The following is a 17,491-nucleotide window of genomic DNA, read 5'->3' on the forward strand; positions in this document are numbered from 1 at the left end:
GAGTGTAATCCTTTGTTTCTCTGCCTGAAAAAAACGCTCCACCATATCTGTGCTCACTCAGTGTGCTGCACTGCTGCATGATATATCTGTGCTTAGTGCACTACTCTGCTCACACTGCCTAATTGTGGGGACTGAGGAGCAGTTATAGCAGGAGTACAGTGCACAGTTTTGCTGACAGTGACCACCAGTCCAGTATACGTTTGTCTGCCTGAAAAACACTCCTGTGTTTTTTTTCTCTTTTCTTCATACTAGTTTAGCAGTCTGCTGACAGTGTCCACCAGGTCCGTTATACAGTATATTATATATATAAGCAGCAGTACGGTAGGCCACGGCTGTACCTACCTCTGTGTCGTCAGTGCACTCGTCGTCCATAAGTAATATAATACTATACTATCCATCCATCTACATTGTATACCTGTGGTGTTTTTTTTTTTCTTCATACTAGTTTAGCAGTCTGCTGACAGTGTCCACCAGGTCCGTTATACAGTATATTATATATATAAGCAGCAGTACGGTAGGCCATGGCTGTACCTACCTCTGTGTCGTCAGTGCACTCGTCGTCCATAAGTAATATAATACTATACTATCCATCCATCTACATTGTATACCTGTGGTGTTTTTTTTTTTTTTTTCTTCATGCTAGTTTAGCAGTCTGCTGACAGTGTCCACCAGGTCCGTTATACAGTATATTATATATATAAGCAGCAGTACGGTAGGCCACGGCTGTACCTACCTCTGTGTCGTCAGTGCACTCGTCGTCCATAAGTATAAGTAATAATAGTATACTATCCACCCATCTACATTGTATACCTGTGGTGGCTTTTAGTTGTGCGCAAAATATGGAGAACAAAAATGTGGAGGTTAAAAAAATAGGGAAAGATCAAGATCCACTTCCACCTCGTGCTGAAGCTGCTGCCACTAGTCATGGCCGAGACGATGAAATGCCATCAACGTCGTCTGCCAAGGCCGATGCCCAATGTCATAGTACAGAGCATGTAAAATCCAAAACACAAAAGATCAGTAAAAAAATTACCCAAAAATCAAAATTAAAAGCGTCTGAGGAGAAGCGTAAACTTGCCAATATGCCATTTACGACACGGAGTGGCAAGGAACGGCTGAGGCCCTGGCCTATGTTCATGGCTAGTGGTTCAGCTTCACATGAGGATGGAAGCACTCATCCTCTCGCTAGAAAAAAAGAAAAGACTTGCGGCAAAAGCACAGCAAAGAACTGTGCGTTCTTCGAAATCACAAATCCCAAAGGAGAGTCCAATTGTGTCGGTTGCGATGCCTGACCTTCCCAACACTGGACGGGAAGAGCTTGCGCCTTCCACCATTTGCACGCCCCCTGCAAGTGTTGAAAGGAGCACCCGCAGTCCAGTTCCTGATAGTGAAATTGAAGATGTCAGTGTTGAAGTACACCAGGATGAGGATATGGGTGTTGCTGGCGCTGGGGAGGAAATTGCCAAGGAGGATTCTGATGGTGAGGTGGTTTGTTTAAGTCAGGCACTCGGGGAGACACCTGTTGTCCATGGGAGGAATATGGCCATTGACATGCCTGGTCAAAATACAAAAAAAATCAGCTCTTCAGTGTGGAATTATTTCAACAGAAATGCGGACAACTGGTGTCAAGCCGTGTGTTGCCTTTGTCAAGCTGTAATAAGTAGGGGTAAGGACGTTAACCACCTCGGAACATCCTCCCTTATACGTCACCTGCAGCGCATTCATAATAAGTCAGTGACAAGTTCAAAAACTTTGGGCGACAGCGGAAGCAGTCCACTGACCAGTAAATCCCTTCCTCTTGTAACCAAGCTCGCGCAAACCACACCACCAACTCCCTCAGTGTCAATTTCCTCCTTACCCAGGAAAGCCAATAGTCCTGCAGGCCATGTCACTGGCAAGTCTGACGAGTCCTCTCCTGCCTGGGATTCCTCCGATGCATCCTTGAGTGTAACGCCTACTGCTGCTGGCGCTGCTGTTGTTGCTGCTGGGAGTCGATCGTCATCCCAGAGGGGAAGTCGGAAGACCACTTGTACTACTTCCAGTAAGCAATTGACTGTCCAACAGTCCTTTGCGAGGAAGATGAAATATCACAGCAGTCATCCTGTTGCAAAGCGGATAACTGAGGCCTTGACAACTATGTTGGTGTTAGACGTGCGTCCAGTATCCGCCGTTAGTTCACGGGGAACTAGACAATTGCTTGAGGTAGTGTGCCCCCGTTACCAAATACCATCTAGGTTCCACTTCTCTAGGCAGGCGATACCGAGAATGTACACGGACGTCAGAAAAAGACTCACCAGTGTCCTAAAAAATGCAGTAGTACCCAATGTCCACTTAACCATGGACATGTGGACAAGTGGAGCAGGGCAGACTCAGGACTACATGACTGTGACAGCCCACTGGGTAGATGTATTGCCTCCCGCTGCAAGAACAGCAGCGGCGGCACCAGTAGCAGCATCTCGCAAACGCCAACTCGTTCCTAGGCAGGCTACGCTTTGTATCACCGCTTTCCAGAATACGCACACAGCTGAAAACCTCTTACGGCAACTGAGGAAGATCATCGCAGAATGGCTTACCCCAATTGGACTCTCCTGGGGATTTGTGGCATCGGACAACGCCAGCAATATTGTGAGTGCATTACATCTGGGCAAATTCCAGCACGTCCCATGTTTTGCACATACCTTGAATTTGGGGCTGGTCTCTTCCAAGTGCTGCTGGGATTTCTAAGTGAGAGTTGGAAACAGTAAAAAGGTGAACTCTTATTAATCTCTGTCTATCCATATAAAGATAGTAATTTTGTTAGAGAAAGTAATCTGATTCTGATTGATTGTTTGTATCTATACTGTTTTTGTTTTAATATATCTGTACTGGGTTTTTTTTGTTGTTGTGTTTTTTTTTTTTTTCCTTTTGGAGGGAAAAAAAATAAAAAAAGCAAATAAAGTGTGAGGTGATAGCCAGAGGGGTTAACTCAGGTGTGAGTAATCAGGAGTAATCAGGAGGGGGAGGGGCTGATTGAAGCAGCTGGGTGAGCCTATATAAGCAGTGACTACACTCTTTGAGCCTGCTCTGTGGGGCTGGTCTCTTCCAAGTGCTGCTGGGATTTCTAAGTGAGAGTTGGAAACAGTAAAAAGGTGAACTCTTATTAATCTCTGTCTATCCATATAAAGATAGTAATTTTGTGAGAGAAAGTAATCTGATTTTGATTGATTGTTTGTATCTATACTGTTTTTGTTTTAATATATCTGTACTGGGTTTTTTTTGTTGTTGTGTTTTTTTTTTTTTTCCTTTTGGAGGGAAAAAAAATAAAAAAAGCAAATAAAGTGTGAGGTGATAGCCAGAGGGGTTAACTCAGGTGTGAGTAATCAGGAGTAATCAGGAGGGGGAGGGGCTGATTGAAGCAGCTGGGTGAGCCTATATAAGCAGTGACTACACTCTTTGAGCCTGCTCTGTGGGGCTGGTCTCTTCCAAGTGCTGCTGGGATTTCTAAGTGAGAGTTGGAAACAGTAAAAAGGTGAACTCTTATTAATCTCTGTCTATCCATATAAAGATAGTAATTTTGTGAGAGAAAGTAATCTGATTTTGATTGATTGTTTGTATCTATACTGTTTTTGTTTTAATATATCTGTACTGGGTTTTTTTTTGTTGTTGTGTTTTTTTTTGTTTGTTTTTTTCCTTTTGGAGGGAAAAAAAATAAAAAAAGCAAATAAAGTGTGAGGTGATAGCCAGAGGGGTTAACTCAGGTGTGAGTAATCAGGAGTAATCAGGAGGGGGAGGGGCTGATTGAAGCAGCTGGGTGAGCCTATATAAGCAGTGACTAGACTCTTTGAGCCTGCTCTGTGGGGCTGGTCTCTTCCAAGTGCTGCTGGGATTTCTAAGTGAGAGTTGGAAACAGTAAAAAGGTGAGTTAGAATACAGAAAAAGGTGAGTTTTATAATACACAATCAGGAACACACATTTGCAGTGCCAGTAAACTTCTGGTGAGGCTGCAAGGGGCTGACCTTGTGAGTGAGTGAGAGGGTCTCTTACTTGGAGTAGCAGAGGGGCTGTGATTGTGCGGGTGTGAGGGGCATTTATTTTTTTTTTATTATTTTTTTTCTTAGCAGGAGCTGGAAGCTGAGTGAAAAGGAGGAGCAGTGAGCTGGAACAACTGCAACTGCTAAGTGGAGTATAGGTGCCACAGGAGAGAGTACTACGGCTGCATAAAAGTGAAGGACCAAGAACCGCACAAAGATAGATAAGTATAAGCCAGCTTAATTATTGTATAAGTGATATTGCTTGTCTTCTATTTTTTATTTTTGCTGCTTTTTCTTTGAGTGTAACAGGGAGTTAGACCTTGCAAACAATATGGGAGGGGCTGTGATTGAGGACCTCACTCAGTGCATGTCGTGCAAGATGTATGCACACCAGGAGCTACCGGCCCAGTGTGAATACATCTGCACGAGGTGTGTGCGAACGGTTGCCCTGGAAGCCCAGGTAACTGATCTAGAGCAAACCGTTACGCGACTGAGGGAGATTCACAATCTCGAGCGTAGTTTAGACAGAACGGTGGAGGAGTTGCGGGAGGGGTCACTGGTAGAAGAGGATGATGATCAGGTAGCCAGTTGGGTCACAGTTAGAAGGAAGAAAAAGAGGGGGAGGCACGACATCTCCGAACTATCAAACCCGAACAAATTTGCCCGTTTGGACGAGGAATCGGAGGATGATAGTGAAGAAATGACGGTGCCGGATGAGACTGCTCCCTCTAGCATCCAGAGGTGCGGTCCCTCTGGCGCGGTTGGGATAAAAGATAGAGAGGTACCTAGTCAAATGGTGGTGGTAGGGGATTCTATCATCAGGAAGGCAGATAGGGCAATCTGCTACCGGGACCGTGATCGCCGTACAGTCTGTTGTCTCCCGGGTGCTCGGGTACGGCACATCGCGGACCGGGTAGATAGATTGTTGGGAGGGGCTGGCAAAGACCCGGCGGTCTTGGTGCACGTTGGCACCAATGACAAAGTTAGCGGAAGGTGGGATGTCCTTAAGAAAGACTATAGGGACTTAGGAAAGAAACTGAAGGCAAGGACATCTAAGGTAATATTCTCGGAATTATTACCAGTGCCACGCGCTAGTCCAGGGAGGCAGAGGGAGATTAGGGAGGTAAATGTGTGGCTTAGGGATTGGTGCAGGAAAGAGGGGTTTGTGTTCCTGGAACACTGGGCGGACTTCTCAGTCAGGCGCCATCTCTTTTGTCGTGACGGATTGCACCTGACTGAGGAGGGGGCAGCGGTGCTGGGGGGAAGGATGGTTAGAAGGTTGGAGGAGATTTTAAACTAGGAGCCTGGGGGGAGGGTTTAGCTAGAAACTACGGGTCATGCAGTGAGAATAGTGGGGACGGCAGTAGTAAACGAAATGGGGGAGAAGTTGGGGGGAGGGTAAGAGCAGGCGGTAAGGTTACTAACATGGGTACTAAAAGGGATTTTACCAAAGCACTAACCAATGACGATTACAGGTCATCCTTGCCACATAAGGTGAAAGATGTCCCTAACGCAAGGGAAAATACTTATCTTAGTTGTATGTATGTAAACGCCAGAAGCATTACTGGTAAAAAGGGTGAACTAGAAATACTTGCAGCAAGCAAACAGTATGATATTATAGGCATTACTGAAACTTGGTGGGATGAATCTCATGATTGGACAGTCAATCTAGAGGGCTATACACTGTTTAGGAGAGACAGACTAAATAAAAAGGGTGGAGGGGTGTGTCTGTACGTAAAGCCGTTTTTAAAACCTAATATATGGGAAGATCGTCAGGAGGGGACTGTAGACACTGTTGAGACATTATGGGTAGAAATTGCATGTGGGGAAAAAGGAACAAAAAAGTTAGTATTGGGTGTATGCTATAGGCCGCCTGGTATCAACGCATCTGATGATGAATTGTTACTAAAGCAAATTGAAAATGCAGCAGGAGTAGGAGACATAGTAGTGATGGGAGATTTTAACTATCCAGAGATAAACTGGAAAAACGATTCATGTGATACTGCTAGGGGCAGTATGTTTTTAAACACACTAAATGATAACTACCTAGTCCAACTAATTGAGGAACCAACTAGGTACAATGCAATCTTAGACCTGGTATTAACAAACAATCAGGATTTGGTATCGGGTATTATAGTAGGGGAACCCATAGGAAACAGCGATCACAATATGGTCACATTCAATATCAGTTTCTACAAACAGCCCTATACTGGCTCAACTAGGACTTTAAACTTTAGCAAAGCCAACTTTGAAATGATGAGGGTATTTTTCAGGGATATTGAATGGGAAGGTTTGTTTTTAGGAAAAAATACTACGGAGAAATGGGAGGTACTAAAATTCCTGCTAGATAAAAATACACTCAAATATATTCCTATGAGTAGCAAAAAAGGGAATAAAAATCATAAACCGATGTGGCTTAACAAAAAGATTAAGGAACTTATGGGCAAGAAAAGGAGAGCATTTAAAAAATACAAATCTGACGGGGATGCAGAGTCATTTCAGCAATATAAGGAATGTAACAAAAATTGCAAAAAGGAAATAAGAGCGGCTAAAGTAGAAACTGAAAAACTAGTAGCAAAGGAAAGCAAAGCGAATCCCAAAAAATTCTTTAAATACATTAATAGCAAGAGATTAAAAAAGGAGAGTATAGGCCCTTTGAAAGACAAGTTGGGAGTCTTAAGCAAAAATGATAATGACATAGCGGACACACTAAATGAGTTTTTTTCAACAGTATTCACTAGAGAGGACCCAATTCAGGGACTGACACACAATCTCAATAATGACAATATCACACTGATAGGTACTTATTTAAGCGAGGAAGTAGTCTGTGACCGATTAAAACATTTAAAGATTAATAAATCACCAGGGCCCGATGGTATTCATCCAAGGGTTCTAATGGAGCTTCACTCTGAACTGGCAAAACCACTATCTTTGATCTTTGAGGATTCAGTTATATCAGGTATGGTTCCCAAAGACTGGCGTATAGCGGAAGTAGTGCCTATATTCAAAAAGGGGAGTAAAGCTGAACCAGGTAATTATAGACCAGTTAGTCTTACATCTATAGTGGGGAAAGTATTGGAAGGTATTCTAAGAGATAGTATTCAGAAGTTCCTTGAAACCAATAAGGTCATTAAAAGGAATCAACATGGGTTTATGAAGGACAGATCCTGTCAAACCAACTTACTTGGCTTTTATGAAACATTAAGCGCAAACCTAGATCAGGGTAAAGACGTGGATGTAATCTTTTTAGACTTTGCCAAAGCGTTCGATACTGTACCACACATGAGACTTATATACAAGCTACAAGAATCAGGGCTAGGAAGCACAATATGCACTTGGGTCAAAAACTGGTTAGATAATAGGAAGCAGCGCGTTGTGGTTAATGGATCTTTTTCAACTTGGACTGAAGTGCTAAGTGGTGTGCCGCAAGGCTCAGTATTAGGACCGCTATTGTTCAATATTTTCATTAACGACCTAACAGAAGGTCTAGAGAGCATGGTGTCAATTTTTGCAGATGATACCAAATTGTGTAAGGCTATAAATACAGAGGAGGATGCCGAGTCTCTTCAGAACGACTTAGTTAAATTAGAAGCATGGGCAGCCAAATGGAGAATGCGCTTCAACACAGACAAGTGTAAGGTAATGCACTGTGGTAACAAGAACAAAAATTACACCTACCTACTAAATGGGGTAAAATTAGGGGATTCTGTACTGGAAAAGGACTTAGGTGTCCTCATAGATAGCAAGCTAAGAAGTAGTATCCAAAGTAGGACTGCAGCAAAGAAGGCTAATAAGATATTAGCATGCATAAAACGGGGTATTGATGCTAGGGACGAGAGTATTATACTCCCGTTATATAAATCACTAGTGAGGCCACACCTTGAATACTGTGTACAGTTCTGGGCACCGTACTACAAAAAGGATATCCTGGAGCTTGAAAAGGTACAGAGGAGGGCGACCAAACTAATTAAGGGCATGGAGATGATGGAATACAAGGAAAGGCTTGAAAGACTAGGCATGTTTACATTGGAAAAGCGGAGACTAAGAGGGGATATGATCAACATCTACAAATATATAAGGGGACAATACACAGAGCTTGCGCGGGACCGGTTTTTGGTTAGATCAACACAGAGGACTCGTGGACACTCGCTCAGGTTAGAGGAGAGGAGATTCCGCACAATACGGCGTAAAGGCTTTTTCACGGTAAGGACAATACGTGTTTGGAATTCCCTGCCCGAGGGAGTTGTAATGGCGGAATCTGTCAACACCTTTAAGAATGGGTTAGATAAATTCCTATTGGAAAAGGATATCCAGGGGTATGGTGCATAGTCATGCATTATAGTTACTATAAATAGGGATAAAATGCAATGGCTGACAGCAGCATCAGTCAGAAATTTTAGTCAAATCATCATGCATAGGACACCACAAATAGGTTGAACTCGATGGACAATTGTCTTTTTTCAACCTCAGATACTATGTTACAGAATTATTTAAAAAACGACAGGGGCGTGCAAGAGATGCTGTCGGTGGCCAGAAGAATTGCGGGCCACTTTTGGCGTACAGGCACCGCGTACAGAAGACTGGAGCACCACCAAAAACACCTGAACCTGCCCTGCCATCATCTGAAGCAAGAGGTGGTAACGAGGTGGAATTCAACCCTCTATATGCTTCAGAGGATGGAGGAGCAGCAAAAGGCCATTCAAGCCTATACATCTGGCCACGATATAGGCAAAGGAGGTGGAATGCACCTGTCTCAAGCGCAGTGGAGAATGATTTCAACGTTGTGCAAGGTTCTGCAACCTTTTGAACTTGCCACACGTGAAGTCAGTTCAGACACTGCCAGCCTGAGTCAGGTCATTCCCCTCATCAGGCTTTTGCAGAAGAAGCTGGAGGCATTGAAGGAGGAGCTAAAACAGAGCGATTCCGCTAGGCATGTGGGACTTGTGGATGGAGCCCTTCATTCGCTTAACCAGGATTCACGTGTGGTCAATCTGTTGAAATCAGAGCACTACATTTTGGCCACCGTGCTCGATCCTAGATTTAAAACCTACGTTGGATCTCTCTTTCCGGCAGACACAAGTCTGCAGAGGTTCAAAGAACTGCTCGTGAGAAAATTGTCAAGTCAAGCGGAACGCGACCCGTCAACATCTCCTCCTTCACATTCTCCCGCAACTGGGGGTGCGAGGAAAAGGCTACGAATTCCGAGCCCACCCGCTGGCGGTGATGCAGGGCAGTCTGGAGCGACTGCTGATGCTGACATCTGGTCCGGACTGAAGGACCTGCCAACGATTACTGACATGTCGTCTACTGTCACTGCATATGATTCTCTCACCATTGAAAGAATGGTGGAGGATTATATGAGTGACAGCATCCAAGTAGGCACGTCAGACAGTCCGTACGTATACTGGCAGGAAAAAGAGGCAATTTGGAGGCCCTTGCACAAACTGGCTTTATTCTACCTAAGTTGCCCTCCATCCAGTGTGTACTCCGAAAGAGTGTTTAGTGCCGCCGCTCACCTTGTCAGCAATCGGCGTACGAGGTTACTTCCAGAAAATGTGGAGAAGATGATGTTCATTAAAATGAATTATAATCAATTCCTCCATGGAGACATTCACCAGCAGCAATTGCCTCCAGAAAGTACACGGGGACCTGAGATGGTGGATTCCAGTGGGGACGAATTAATAATCTGTGAGGAGGGGGATGTACACAGTGAAAGGGGTGATGAATCGGACGATGATGATGAGGTGGACATCTTGCCTCTGTAGAGCCAGTTTGTGCAAGGAGAGATTGATTGCTTCTTTTTTGGTGGGGGCCCAAACCAACCAGTCATTTCAGTCACAGTCGTGTGGCAGACCCTGTCGCTGAAATGATGGGTTCGTTAAAGTGTGCATGTCCTGTTTTTACAACATAAGGGTGGGTGGGAGGTCCCAAGGACAATTCCATATTGCACCTCTTTTTTCTTTCATTTTTCTTTGTGTCATGTGCTGTTTTTGGAGTATTTTTTGGAAGGGCCATCCTGCGTGACACTGCAGTGCCACTCCTAGATGGGCCAGGTGTTTGTGTCGGCCACTAGGGTCGCTTAGCTTAGTCGTCACACAGCTACCTCATTGCGCCTCTTTTTTTCTTTGCGTCATGTGCTGTTTGGGGAGTATTTTTTGGAAGGGCCATCCTGCCTGACACTGCAGTGCCACTCCTAGATGGGCCAGGTGTTTGTGTCGGCCACTTGGGTCGCTTAGCTTAGTCACACAACGACTTTGGTGCAGCTCTTTTTTTCTTTGCATCATGTGCTGTTTGGGGACTATTTTTTTAAGTGCCATCCTGTCTGACACTGCAGTGCCACTCCTAGATGGGCCAGGTGTTTGTGTCGGCCACTAGGGTCGCTTAGCTTAGTCGTCACACAGCTACCTCATTGCGCCTCTTTTTTTCTTTGCATCATGTGCTGTTTGGGGAGTATTTTTTGGAAGGGCCATCCTGCGTGACACTGCAGTGCCACTCCTAGATGGGCCAGGTGTTTGTGTCGGCCACTAGGGTCGCTTAGCTTAGTCGTCACACAGCTACCTCATTGTGCCTCTTTTTTTCTTTGCGTCATGTGCTGTTTGGGGAGTATTTTTTGGAAGGGCCATCCTGCGTGACACTGCAGTGCCACTCCTAGATGGGCCAGGTGTTTGTGTCGGCCACTTGGGTCGCTTAGCTTAGTCACACAACGACTTTGGTGCAGCTCTTTTTTTCTTTGCATCATGTGCTGTTTGGGGACTATTTTTTTAAGTGCCATCCTGTCTGACACTGCAGTGCCACTCCTAGATGGGCCAGGTGTTTGTGTCGGCCAATTGTGTCGCTTAGCTTAGTCACACAGCGACCTTGGTGCGCCTCTTTTTTTCTTTGCATCATGTGCTGTTTGGGGACTATTTTTTTGAAGTGCCATCGTGCCTGACACTGCAGTGCCACTCCTAGATGGGCCAGGTGTTTGTGTCGGCCACTTGTGTCGCTTAGCTTAGCCATCCAGCGACCTCGGTGCAAATTTTAGGACTAAAAATAATATTGTGAGGTGTGAGGTGTTCAGAATAGACTGAAAATGAGTGGAAATTATGGTTATTGAGGTTAATAATACTATGGGATCAAAATGACCCCCAAATTCTATGATTTAAGCTGTTTTTTAGGGTTTTTTGTAAAAAACACCCGAATCAAAAACACACCCGAATCCGACAAAAAAAATTCGGTGAGGTTTTGCCAAAACGTGTTCGAACCCAAAACACGGCCACGGAACCGAACCCAAAACCAAAACACAAAACCCCAAAAATTTCAGGTGCATATCACTACTTAATACTTACAAATTGAAACAGAATACCTGACGTAAATGTGCACCGGAAATTTTTCGGGTTTTGTGTTTTGGTTTTGGGTTCGGTTCCGCGGCCGTGTTTTGGGTTCGAACGCGTTTTGGCAAAACCTCACCGATTTTTTTTTTGTCGGATTCGGGTGTGTTTTGGATTGACAATATTATTTTTAGTCCTAAAATTTGCACCGAGGTCGCTGGATGGCTAAGCTAAGCGACACAAGTGGCCGACACAAACACCTGGCCCATCTAGGAGTGGCACTGCAGTGTCTGGCAGGATGGCCCTTCCAAAAAATACTCCCCAAACAGCACATGACGCAAAGAAAAAAAGAGGCGCAATGAGGTAGCTGCGTGAGTAAGCTAAGCGACCCTAGTGGCCGACACAAACACCTGGCCCATCTAGGAGTGGCACTGCAGTGTCAGGCAGGATGGCCCTTCCAAAAAATACTCCCCAAACAGCACATGACGCAAAGAAAAAAAGAGGCGCAATGAGGTAGCTGTGTGAGTAAGCTAAGCGACCCTAGTGGCCGACACAAACACCTGGCCCATCTAGGAGTGGCACTGCAGTGTCACGCAGGATGGCCCTTCCAAAAAATACTCCAAAAACAGCACATGACGCAAAGAAAAATGAAAGAAAAAATAGGTGCAAGATGGAATTGTCCTTGGGCCCTCCCACCCACCCTTATGTTGTATAAACAGGACATGCACACTTTAACCAACCCATCATTTCAGCGACAGGGTCTGCCACACGACTGTGACTGAAATGACTGGTTGGTTTGGGCCCCCACCAAAAAAGAAGCAATCAATATCTCCTTGCACAAACTGGCTCTACAGAGGCAAGATGTCCACCTCATCATCATCGTCCGATTCATCACCCCTTTCACTGTGTACATCCCCCTCCTCACAGATTATTAATTCGTCCTCACTGGAATCCACCATCTCAGGTCCCCGTGTACTTTCTGGAGGCAATTGCTGCTGGTGAATGTCTCCATGGAGGAATTGATTATAATTCATTTTAATGAACATCATCTTCTCCACATTTTCTGGAAGTAACCTCGTACGCCGATTGCTGACAAGGTGAGCGGCGGCACTAAACACTCTTTCGGAGTACACACTGGAGGGAGGGCAACTTAGGTAGAATAAAGCCAGTTTGTGCAAGGGCCTCCAAATTGCCTCTTTTTCCTGCCATTATACGTACGGACTGTCTGAAGTGCCTACTTGGAAGCGGTCACTCATATAATCCTCCACCATTCTTTCAATGGTGAGAGAATCATATGCAGTGACAGTAGACGACTTGTCAGTAATCGTTGGCAGGTCCTTCAGTCCGGACCAGATGTCAGCATCAGCAGTCGCTCCAGACTGCCCTGCATCACCGCCAGTGGGTGGGCTCGGAATACGTAGCCTTTTCCTCGCACCCCCAGTTGCGGGAGAATGTGAAGGAGGAGATGTTGACGGGTCGCGTTCCGCTTGACTTGACAATTTTGTCACCAGCAGGTCTTTGAACCTCTGCAGACTTGTGTCTGCCGTAAAGAGAGATCCAAGGTAGGTTTTAAATCTAGGATCGAGCACGGTGGCCAAAATGTAGTGCTCTGATTTCAACAGATTGATCACACGTGAATCCTGGTTAAGCGAATGAAGGGCTCCATCCACAAGTCCCACATGCCTAGCGGAATCGCTCTGTTTTAGCTCCTCCTTCAATGCCTCCAGCTTCTTCTGCAAAAGCCTGATGAGGGGAATGACCTGACTCAGGCTGGCAGTGTCTGAACTGACTTCACGTGTGGCAAGTTCAAAAGGTTGCAGAACCTTGCACAACGTTGAAATCATTCTCCACTGCGCTTGAGACAGGTGCATTCCACCTCCTTTGCCTATATCGTGGCCAGATGTATAGGCTTGAATGGCCTTTTGCTGCTCCTCCATCCTCTGAAGCATATAGAGGGTTGAATTCCACCTCGTTACCAGCTCTTGCTTCAGATGATGGCAGGGCAGGTTCAGGTGTTTTTGGTGGTGCTCCAGTCTTCTGTACGCGGTGCCTGTACGCCGAAAGTGGCCCGCAATTCTTCTGGCCACCGACAGCATCTCTTGCATGCCCCTGTCGTTTTTTAAATAATTCTGCACCACCAAATTCAAGGTATGTGCAAAACATGGGACGTGCTGGAATTTGCCCAGATGTAATGCACTCACAATATTGCTGGCGTTGTCCGATGTCACAAATCCCCAGGAGAGTCCAATTGGGGTAAGCCATTCTGCAATGATCTTCCTCAGTTGCCGTAAGAGGTTTTCAGCTGTGTGCCTATTCTGGAAAGCGGTGATACAAAGCGTAGCCTGCCTAGGAACGAGTTGGCGTTTGCGAGATGCTGCTACTGGTGCCGCCGCTGCTGTTCTTGCAGCGGGAGGCAATACATCTACCCAGTGGGCTGTCACAGTCATGTAGTCCTGAGTCTGCCCTGCTCCACTTGTCCACATGTCCGTGGTTAAGTGGACATTGGGTACAACTGCATTTTTTAGGACACTGGTGAGTCTTTTTCTGACGTCCGTGTACATTCTCGGTATCGCCTGCCTAGAGAAGTGGAACCTAGATGGTATTTGGTAACGGGGGCACACTACCTCAAGAAATTGTCTAGTTCCCTGTGAACTAACGGCGGATACCGGACGCACGTCTAACACCAACATAGTTGTCAAGGCCTCAGTTATCCGCTTTGCAACAGGATGACTGCTGTGATATTTAATCTTCCTCGCAAAGGACTGTTGGACAGTCAATTGCTTACTGGAAGTAGTACAAGTGGTCTTCCGACTTCCCCTCTGGAATGACGATCGACTCCCAGCAGCAACAACAGCAGCGCCAGCAGCAGTAGGCATTACACTCAAGGATGCATCGGAGGAATACCAGGCAGGAGAGGACTCGTCAGACTTGCCAGTGACATGGCCTGCAGGACTATTGGCTTTCCTGGGTAAGGAGGAAATTGACACTGAGGGAGTTGGTGGTGTGGTTTGCGCGAGCTTGGTTACAAGAGGAAGGGATTTACTGGTCAGTGGACTGCTTCCGCTGTCGCCCAAAGTTTTTGAACTTGTCACTGACTTATTATGAATGCGCTGCAGGTGACGTATAAGGGAGGATATTCCGAGGTGGTTAACGTCCTTACCCCTACTTATTACAGCTTGACAAAGGCAACACATGGCTTGACACCTGTTGTCCGCATTTCTGTTGAAATACTTCCACACTGAAGAGCTGATTTTTTTGCTATTGTCACCAGGCATGTCAATGGCCATATTCCTCCCACGGAGAACAGGTGTCTCCCCGGGTGCCTGACTTAAACAAACCACCTCACCATCAGAATCCTCCTTGTCAATTTCCTCCCCAGCGCTAGCAACACCCATATCCTCATCCTGGTGTACTTCAACACTGACATCTTCAATTTCACTATCAGGAACTGGACTGCGGGTGCTCCTTTCAACACTTGCAGGGGGCGTGCAAATGGTGGAAGGCGCAAGCTCTTCCCGTCCAGTGTTGGGAAGGTCAGGCATCGCAACCGACACAATTGGACTCTCCTTTGGGATTTGTGATTTCGAAGAACGCACAGTTCTTTGCTGTGCTTTTGCCGCAAGTCTTTTCTTTTTTCTAGCGAGAGGATGAGTGCTTCCATCCTAATGTGAAGATGAACCACTAGCCATGAACATAGGCCAGGGCCTCAGCCGTTCCTTGCCACTCCGTGTCGTAAATGGCATATTGGCAAGTTTACGCTTCTCCTCAGACGCTTTTAATTTTGATTTTTGGGTCATTTTTTTACTGATCTTTTGTGTTTTGGATTTTACATGCTCTGTACTATGACATTGGGCATCGGCCTTGGCAGACGACGTGGATGGCATTTCATCATCTCGGCCATGTCTAGTGGCAGCAGCTTCAGCACGAGGTGGAAGTGGATCTTGATCTTTCCCTATTTTTTTAACCTCCACATTTTTGTTCTCCATATTTTGCGCACAACTAAAAGCCACCACAGGTATACAATGTAGATGGGTGGATAGTATAGTATTATATTACTTATGGACAACGAGTGACGACACAGAGGTAGGTACAGCCGTGGCCTACCGTACTGCTGCTTATATATATAATATACTGTATAACGGACCTGGTGGACACTGTCAGCAGACTGCTAAACTAGTATGAAGAAAAAAACAACAACACAGGTATACAATGTAGATGGATGGATAGTATAGTATTATATTACTTATGGACGACGAGTGCACTAACGACACAGAGGTAGGTACAGCCGTGGCCTACCGTACTGCTGCTTATATATATAATATACTGTATAACGGACCTGGTGGACACTGTCAGCAGACTGCTAAACTAGTATGAAGAAAAAAACAACAACACAGGTATACAATGTAGATGGATGGATAGTATAGTATTATATTACTTATGGACGACGAGTGCACTGACGACACAGAGGTAGGTACAGCCGTGGCCTACCGTACTGCTGCTTATATATATAATATACTGTATAACGGACCTGGTGGACACTGTCAGCAGACTGCTAAACTAGTATGAAGAAAAAAAAACACCACAGGTATACAATGTAGATGGATGGATAGTATAGTATTATATTACTTATGGACGACGAGTGACGACACAGAGGTAGGTACAGCCATGGCCTACCGTACTGCTGCTTATATATAAAATATACTGTATAACGGACCTGGTGGACACTGTCAACAGACTGCTAAACTAGTATGAAGGAAAAAAAAACAACACAGGTATACAATGTAGATGGATGGATAGTATAGTATTATATTACTACCACAAGAAAAGAAAGCGCTGACAGAATATATTTTAAAAAGAATTTATATTTTTATTTTATTTTTTTAGCTTTTTTAATTTGCTTATAGTAAAATATATACTGTTTAAATAGCTCACTGTGAACCAATTACACTAACAATATTTAAAACAATAAAAACAATATTTAATTGTTCTCTAGCTCAATGAATCCTATACCTTTACCAATCATCACAGAAAAAATTATTATTTGTAAAATACCAGCATGTATATAACAACCAATTCCTCATCTAATTTAGCTTGCGGCATGCAAATCCTTATTTCTTACTATCAGACAATAGTTTAATTCAGATAGTCCATACTTTCAGGATCCAAGTTGTTATAGGACCTTTCTTGCCAGGTTTAGTTAATTTGCAATTTACCAAGCAGAAAGAAGATTTGTTGGTTAATTTGCCAAGCATAGAAACATTTGTATATGATTCAGTTTGAAACAGTTCCTGTATGTAATTAGCAAATGTTATTTTAAGCATGCAGATAGGTGATTAGTAAACAGGATTCTTTTAAAAGGTGCAATTGCAGATAAGCATGGCCATGCTTTTTTATATATAGCAGATAATTTTACCGCATCCTCACTGTGGGTGGTATACTTCAATTCTCTCCCGGCTCTGGTGCTTTAAACCGATGGTATGAGCCTTATCCGGAGTTGTGTCCCGTCCCAGTAGTATGAGGTATTGCAGCGGATTTTGTCAGTGAGGTCCCACCAAGCAGTTAGATTGAGACGCGTTTCCCCACCTTACAGGCAACTCTGTAATTCAGTGGCTTCCTCAGTCAGTGTCCTTACGGCTCTGCCCCGCTGTTTTTATTTCAAACGACCGCACATGCGCGCTTGCGCCCTCCATTTGCGGTCCATGACTCACTTTCAGAGTGTGATGTGCGGCTGGGTGGTAATCGTCATCTAATTTGCCCAGCCGCATAGTGTCAGATTTCCAAGATACATTGTTAGCAGTTCCTGCTGCAATCCTTTACTGAAACCTCCACTGAGTAATTATGTTTCATTGCGGGAATACAGTATCTAGTTGCTTACAGTTCCCTTATGGCTTGTACTAGGCATGCCGCAATATATAACTTACATTCTCTAAAGAATTATTACCAGTATATAATCACATATATTATTTCATATACACTGAGCATAATCGACATTTCTTTTAAATAACCATGAATGAACACTTATATTTTTTAGAAATAGAAAATATACAGATGGCTTGCTGTAAGTAGCCAATATCCAAAAGGTCCCATATATATCCCATTTTAATATACACATTTTAATAGTGGGTGATATAAATGATTAAATGTATTTTAAATTACTTTGCTCCAAGAGTC

Source organism: Pseudophryne corroboree, chromosome 8 (assembly GCF_028390025.1).
Source record: "Pseudophryne corroboree isolate aPseCor3 chromosome 8, aPseCor3.hap2, whole genome shotgun sequence".
Taxonomy (NCBI): Eukaryota; Metazoa; Chordata; class Amphibia; order Anura; family Myobatrachidae; genus Pseudophryne; species Pseudophryne corroboree.